The following is a 7,685-nucleotide window of genomic DNA, read 5'->3' as shown; positions in this document are numbered from 1 at the left end:
TGACTTGGAGGTAATATCAGGAAGTACGGAAGTACTTTTTCATGGTGAGGTGGTGGATGTTTGGAATGCCCTACCAGTGGAGGGGGTGGAGACAAAAAGAGTGATGGAACTCAAATAGGTGGGAAAATGTGGGATACAAATGCAGCAAAAAATAAATAAATAAAAACATGTGCGATAAACAGAGGAAGGTGAAAAAGTGAGGAATATAAAAAAAGGAAGTCTAATCTGTTTAAAAAAAGGAGTCTTTAATGACATGGCTTTGTTTCGGGGATGATGCCAGCATCAGAAGTCTGGTTTGGCTGCCCATCACAGTTCTTCACCTTATTTTAGTGGCACAAACTAATCCTGACACAGGCATCATCACTGAAACACAGCTGTGTTGAATCCTTCTGTTTATTTACTAACTCCTTTTTTAACCAGATTGGACTTTCTTTGCTCCATTATATTCCTCACTTTTTCACCTTCTTGTTACCATCATGAGGACCATATCTTCCTTCTTTCTGCAGATACCTGGATAAACAGAAGATCCTTATATGGAAAGAAAAAAAAACTTAGCAGCTTAGATGCCTAGATGGTAACTCCATCTATACTTCTTCCCTTGGTACTCTAATCTCATCCCATGGTTTTTAGTATCACCTTTATGCTGATGACTCCCAGATCTACCTCTCCACACCAGGAATCTCAGCCAAAATCCAGGCCAAAGTATCAGCCTGCCTGTCTGACATTGCTGCCTGGATGTCACCGCCATCTGAAACTAAACATGACCAAGACTGAGCTTAAACCAACCCCCCATTCTCTATTTCTGTAGATAACTCTCTCATCCTCCCTGTCTCATCAGCTCATAACCTTGGGGTCATCTTCGACTCCTCTCTCTCCTCTGCACATATTCAGCAGACTGCTAAAACCTGTTGTTTCTTTCTCAATAATATGACCAAAATTTGCCCTTTCCTTTCTGAGCACACTACCAGAACCTTTATCCACACTCTTATCACCTCTCGCGTAGATTATTGCAACTTGCTTCTCACAGGTCTCCTACTTAGCCATCTCTCCCCTCTTCAATCTGTTCAAAATTCTGCTGCACTACTTATGGACAATCATTTTTATTGATAACATTGCTTCAGGGTACAACAACAAATGTAAAAGGTCAGTACAATGCCAGGAGAGCAATGTTATAACAGCTATAACAAAGTACAAACTTCCCTCCCCCTCCACCACCTCCCCCCATCCTCAACCTCCCAACTGCCCCTTAACGACCTTCTCCCCCCCCTCCCATCCATGAGCTATTCAAATATTCAAAATATAACTCCTCCCCTTTGGCGGCAAGGTCAGCCACAGGGGTTCCCATTGTGCACAGAATTGTTCTCCCAAGGCACTGTCCAAGGAGCGAATGGTAAATCTGTCTAGTTTCATTTGCTGGATCAGTTGTGCTCTCCAGAACATTAGGGGTGGGCTCAAATTTGACATCCAGAACTTCAAAATAGTTGAAATCCCATAAAGAATCGCTAACTGTGCAAACCTTTTAAATCTCCGAGGTGAAGAACCAGTACAAGTATATTTATAAAAAAGCAACAGAGGATCATAGACCAAGGTACAACCCCATATTTGTTTTATGGAGCAAAGGATATCCCCCCAGAACTGAATGACCAGAGGACACAGCCAGAACATATGACCTAGGGTAGCAGACTTGCCCCTGCCCTTTGGGCAAGTGCCATCACAAGATTCCACCATCCAGGTGACTCTCTTTGGGGGCATATAAGTTCTCAGGAGAAATCTATACAACCTTTCATGCTGCACTACTTATATTCCACCAGTGTTGCTATGCTCATATTAGCCCTCCCTCAAGTCACTTCTCTGGCTCCCTATCCATTTCCGCATACAGTTCAAACTCCTCTTATTGACTTACAAGTGCATGCACTCTGCAGCTCCTCAGTACCTCTCCACTCTTATCTCTCCCTACACTCCTCCCCGGGAACTCTGTTCACTGGGTAAATCTCTCTGCACCGCTAACTCCAGACTCCATTCCTTTTATCTTGCTGCACCATATGCCTGGAATAGACTCCCTGAGCCAGTACGTCAAGCTCCATCTCTGGCCGTCTTCAAATCTACGCTAAAGGACCACCTTTTTGATGCTGCTTTTAATTCCTAACCCTTACTCACTTGTTAAGTACCCGTATTTTATCATTCCCACCTTTGTTATTCCCTTATCTCTTATTTGTCGTGTTTGTGCTAATTAGATTGTAAGCTCTGTTGAGCAAGGACTGTCTCTTCATGTTCAAGTGTACAACGCTGCGTATGTCTTGTAGCGCTAAAGAAATGATAAGTAGTAGTAGTTGGGAAGTAAGACCAGTGCAGATTTTTATGGTCTGTGTCCTGAAGATGGTAGACAAATCAAGATCAAGTATGATAAAAGGGATGGAACGACTTCCTTATGAGGAAAGACTGAGAAGGTTAGGGCTCTTCAGCTTGGAGAAAAGGCGGCTGAGGGGTGATATGATAGAAGTCTACAAGATAATGAGCAGAGTAGAGCGGACATATGTGAAGCATTTGTTTACACTTTCAAACAACAATAGAACCAGGGGACACAAGATGAAGCTAGAATATGGCAGATTTAAAACAAACAGGAGAAAGTTTTTCTTTACTCAGCGTGTAGTTGGACTCTGGAACTCGTTGCCGGAAAATGTAGTGACAGCAGCTGGCCTTACGGAGTTTAAAGGGGGTTTGGACAGATTCCTGAGGGAAAAGTCCATTGAATGTTATTAAAAATTAAAAAAAAAATTAATGGGTTTTGCCAGGTTCTTGAAGCCTGGATTGGCCACTGTTGGAGACAGGATGCTGGGCTTGATGGACCCTTGGTCTTTTCCCAGTATGGCAGTGCTTATGTTCTTATGAGTAGTTTATATCACATTCATACCATATGCTATGAATGTGGGTGATGTGTATCTTTCAATGTGGGAGAGAAAGACATCATAAGGTCAAAATTAACAAGTAAAAATGTTGTTAGGAACATTGCTGGATTGTTGATTTAATCATGTATTTATAATAAACTAGGAAAAAATGCCCGTTTCTGAGCGGAATGAAATGGGCGCTAGCAAGGGGCCCCCTCCTTCCGTCCCTCAAAGCTACTTGCCGTGTTTGCTGTGGGCCGTTTCGGCCCTCGAGTGTGAATAGCTCCGCCCTCGACGTCATGACGTTTTGACGCATCATGACGTTTTGACGCGAGGGCGGTGCAGACACTCCAGGGCACACCGGATATCTCGGGCGCCTCAACTTCCGTGGAGGCTTCAGAACGTTGGGGTTGCCTTTTATATATATAGATAGATGTGACAATGGAGCGATGGGTGCGGTCTGAGGAGGTGCATTGAGCACCAGTTCCGTCCCCTCTGACATTAATTTTTTGCTGCAGGCAGGGGGCTGTCAGAGCCGACAGCAATGCAACTGCTTAGCACACCCCTCTATTGCTTGGAGGGAGGGATGCTGTGGCAGTGGCAGGTGGGTGACATGCCTGGAGGAGGCGCTCCGCCCCAGGTGGCAACCAAGCTAGGTATGCCACTGTGTGGTTGGCATTGTTGCAAATTGCCAACTGAACTGTTTGTGATGCTGGTGTGTAATCATTATGAAGTGTAACCTACATAGAGTGATGGACTCAGTTTTGACTCCCTTATTGGGCAGACTGGATGGATTATGCAGGTCTTTATCTGCTGTCATTTACTATGTTACAATGCCAAATGCAGATTCAACCCACATTCCTCAAGAACTCCACCCCTGTGCATGTCCCACAGTGAAAAAATGCACCATGAAATATATGCGTACTTTCATGCTAGTCAGTATTTTATGAGGCCACTCACGTAATGGCATTTACGTATGTTCTCAGTGCCTAAAGATAGGCAGTTCATAAAATTACCCTTACTGCCTTTGGATATACAGCCATGATATTGGAGTAAGTAATCACATATTCTACTTGCATCTATTGTAGTAAACAGCTTACACACTGTATATAAACATGATATGTTCAGTTGTTTTGGGGGCATTTCATAGGTCTCCCTATGAAAGGAAACATGTTCTTTCAAATAAAGTTATGATGGAATTAGTTTCAATAGATTTTTGCAGTTTGCAAGGTATTAGTGATGAGGTGGCAAATCTTTCTGCCAAAAATGAGGCACGCCTTCTAATCAGAACAATCCTGTAGGCTAATGCTGTTAAATTCAATTGTGGGCTTAGTAGTTCTCCTGCTCGTATGTTTATAGTAGCAGAGACGGTTGGGAGGCGGGGCTAGTGCTGGGCAGACTTATACGGTCTGTGCCAGGGCTGGTGGTTGGGAGGCGGGGATAGTGCTGGGTAGACTTATACAGTCTGTGCCAGAGCCGGTGGTGGGAGGCGGGGCTGGTGGTTGGGAGGCGGGGATAGTACTGGGCGGACTTATACGGTCTGTGCCCTGAAAAAGACAGGTACAAATCAAGGTAAGGTATACACAAAAAACTAGCACATATGAGTTTATCTTGTTGGGCAGACTGGATGGACCGTGCAGGTCTTTTTCTGCCGTCATCTACTATGTTACTATCCAGCTTATTTTCGAAAGAGAAAAACGCCCAAATTCCGACCTAAATCGGGAGATGGACGTCTTTCTCTTGTGGGTGCCCAAATCGGTATAATCGAAAGCCGATTTTGGGCGTTTCCAACTGCACTCCGTCGCGGGAACGCATAAAGTTGACGGGGGCGTGTTGGAGGCATGGTGAAGGCGGGACTGGGGCGTGGTTATCGACTGAGAAGAGATGGGCGCGCTCGGCTGATAATCGAAAAAATAAAGGCGTTTTTAGCCAGAATTTAGGACACTTTTTCTGGACACTGTTTTTTCACGAACAGGTCCCAAAAAAGTGCCCTAAATGACCAGATGACCAACGGAGGGAATCGGGGATGACCTCCCCTGACTCCCCCAGTGGTCACTAACCCCCTCCCACCAAAAAAACCTGAACTTTAAACACTTTTTTTCCAGCCTCTATGCCAGCCTCAAATATCATCCCTAGCTCCATGACAGCAGCATGCAGGTCCCCCGAGCAAATTTAGTTTAGTTGGTGCTGCCCGGACCCATGCAGAGAGCAAAAATCGGAAGTAAAAAAAAAACATGCAAGTGCAGTTGGGGACGTCCAAATTAAAAATTAGTAAAAAAGGAGATTTGAACCAGCCACCTTCTGATTCCCAGGCTAGTGCTCTAAGCACTGCACCACATGAATCAGTTGTTTAGAAGTCCTTCCCTTGCCATTAAGTCCCTCCAAGTTTCTGTCAGCCAATCACAGCTCCTTTAATTTGGACGTCCCCAACTGCACTTGCATGTTTTTTTTTTTCTTCCGATTTTTGCTCTCTGCATGGGTCCAGCCAGCACCAACTAAACTAAATTTGCTCGGGGGACCTGCATACTGCTGTCATGGAGCTTGGAATGATATTTGAGGCTGGCATAGAGGCATCTCAGGGGGACCAGTACACTACCAATGCTGGCCCCTCCCACGAACAAATGCCTTGGATTTGTTCGTTTTTGAGCTGGGGCGCTTTGGTTTCGATTATCTCTGAAAAATGAAAACGCCTAGCTCAAAAAATGCCCAAATCCTATGCATTTGCCCGGCACAAACCGTATTTTCGAAACTAAAGATAAACGTCTATCTTTTTCGAAAATACGATTCGGCCCGCCCCTTCACGGACCCGTTCTCGGAGATGGACGTTTTTACAAATGGGCTTTCGCGTTCGATTATGCCCCTCTATGTTACTATGTTTCTTATTTTGAATTTTTGCATTGTGTTTTGCCTCACTTAAATAGTGGACTAAATAAATGAAAGTATTTGCCTAGAGGAGGTTACACCTCCTAGATTTATATCTCTTTTTCAGTTTTTTGTAAAATTCAGTTACTGCTTTTGCAGTCATGTTATGTGATTGTAAAATTAGAAAATTATAAATAAAGAAAAATGAGGCACGCCATCAGAACCAGAGATCTGTTCAATCTGGTTTCCAATGCTCTTGTTAATACTTCTGAGCATTACATAATTTTGATGTTTGTCTTTTCCATTTCCTTCTGTATGCTGGGTAGCCAAGTCTGTTTCTCAAGTATACTCTAGGGAATTCTCATATAGATTTCTCCAGATCTTAACTATTTCAGTTTTGAAAGGTGGTATTTTAATCGCACTAATGTGTTCTCCTAATTGCTCACAGAACTTATTTGGGTTCTTTCAAAAATACTATATTTTGATCTCTCTCTTCATATCCCCACAGATTGTGTGGTTCTGTCATTATTTGTATTATTGCAGCATAGAAATGTAAAGTAAATGTAAAGTTTTCTGTTAGTGCAGCACATTCTCCCACTTGGATCCTTTAAAGTACTCCTCTACCAGTTAACACCGCCATGTGAAGTCATTTTATGCTGGCTCTATATGTTTTCATTTTCTCCTTTTCTTTTCAAGTCCTTGTTGGTAAGACTTAATGAGTTTTGCTGCATAATATTGTATGGCTTGATGGTACCTTTATGCAGGTAATGCCCTGCATACTGCTATTACACTTTGGGTGTCCAATTTAACATTTTGAGTAATCTTTATGTGAACGATACACAGCAAATGAAGCAAGCAGATCTATTTGAATGCCAGTGTTGGTGTTTAACATGTTAATATACATACTGTGCAGTTGCTGTCACCAGTGTTATTCATTTTGTTTAGGTCTGCAGTGCAGCTGGCCTAAACTCAATGAACAGCGGCTGAAAATTGATGCTATCTGGATAATTTTGACATTCCACCCTTCCTATGCCTCTTCACTAGATGGATAGTGCTGGGCCAATTAAGAAGGATTCTTGACTCAACACTTATCTATAAAATGTATGAAAATAAATGAACAGTGAACTTATTACAGTGGCGGTGTAGCGTACTGGTTAGTGCAGCAGGTTTTGATCCTGGCAACCTGGGTTCAGTTCCCACTGCAGCTCCTTGTGAGCTTGGGCAAGTCAAAACTTAGATTGTGAGCCCTCTAGGGACAGAAAAGTACCTGCATATAATGTGTACAGCACGGCGTACATCTACTAGCACTATAGAAATGATTATTATTAGTAGTATATATCAACTGGCCACTGGTGTAATGTGAATAACGGCCCATCCCTTTCCAGGATCCCAGCACACTTATCCATCTTCACACCGTCTAGAAGCTCAACTATCAGCTCTTCTGCCTCATGACCTCTTATTTACCTTTATCATCTACTTCTTTACCAGTCTTCTATTGGTCTCATCTTCCTGTGCTGTACCCTCATCATTCGCTGGCTCCTTACTTATTACCTCTTCCAGCAGCTGACTTCTGCAGCACCTCTGTTCTTATACTTCTCTCCTGATCTCCCCTTCCTCTTGCTAATTCACTGAACTGTTTTTAAGATGTCAATACTTCTTTTCTAACATCTCTACGATCGTAAACATACATTTGTAGTTTTTGGCAGACTTATTTGTATACCTTCCAGATTTGATTATAGGGCTCTCTCAGGCTCCCGCAGCTGGCGTCATGACTGTTACAGTTGACTGGGTATCGCCAAGTCTGAGTAAGTGGAATCGATGTTTCAGACATTGTGCTGTGGCTTTAGATCTGCACTATATATGAAACAGCAGTCTTCTGTCTTTTTATTTAACTGTAATTTGTCTTAATGTTTTTTTCAGCTTCTGTGCTGCAGTGGA

This window comes from Microcaecilia unicolor, chromosome 3 (genome assembly GCF_901765095.1).
Source record: "Microcaecilia unicolor chromosome 3, aMicUni1.1, whole genome shotgun sequence".
Taxonomy (NCBI): Eukaryota; Metazoa; Chordata; class Amphibia; order Gymnophiona; family Siphonopidae; genus Microcaecilia; species Microcaecilia unicolor.
The sequence above is the reverse complement of the archived record's forward strand: the minus strand, read 5'-3'. Positions refer to the sequence as shown.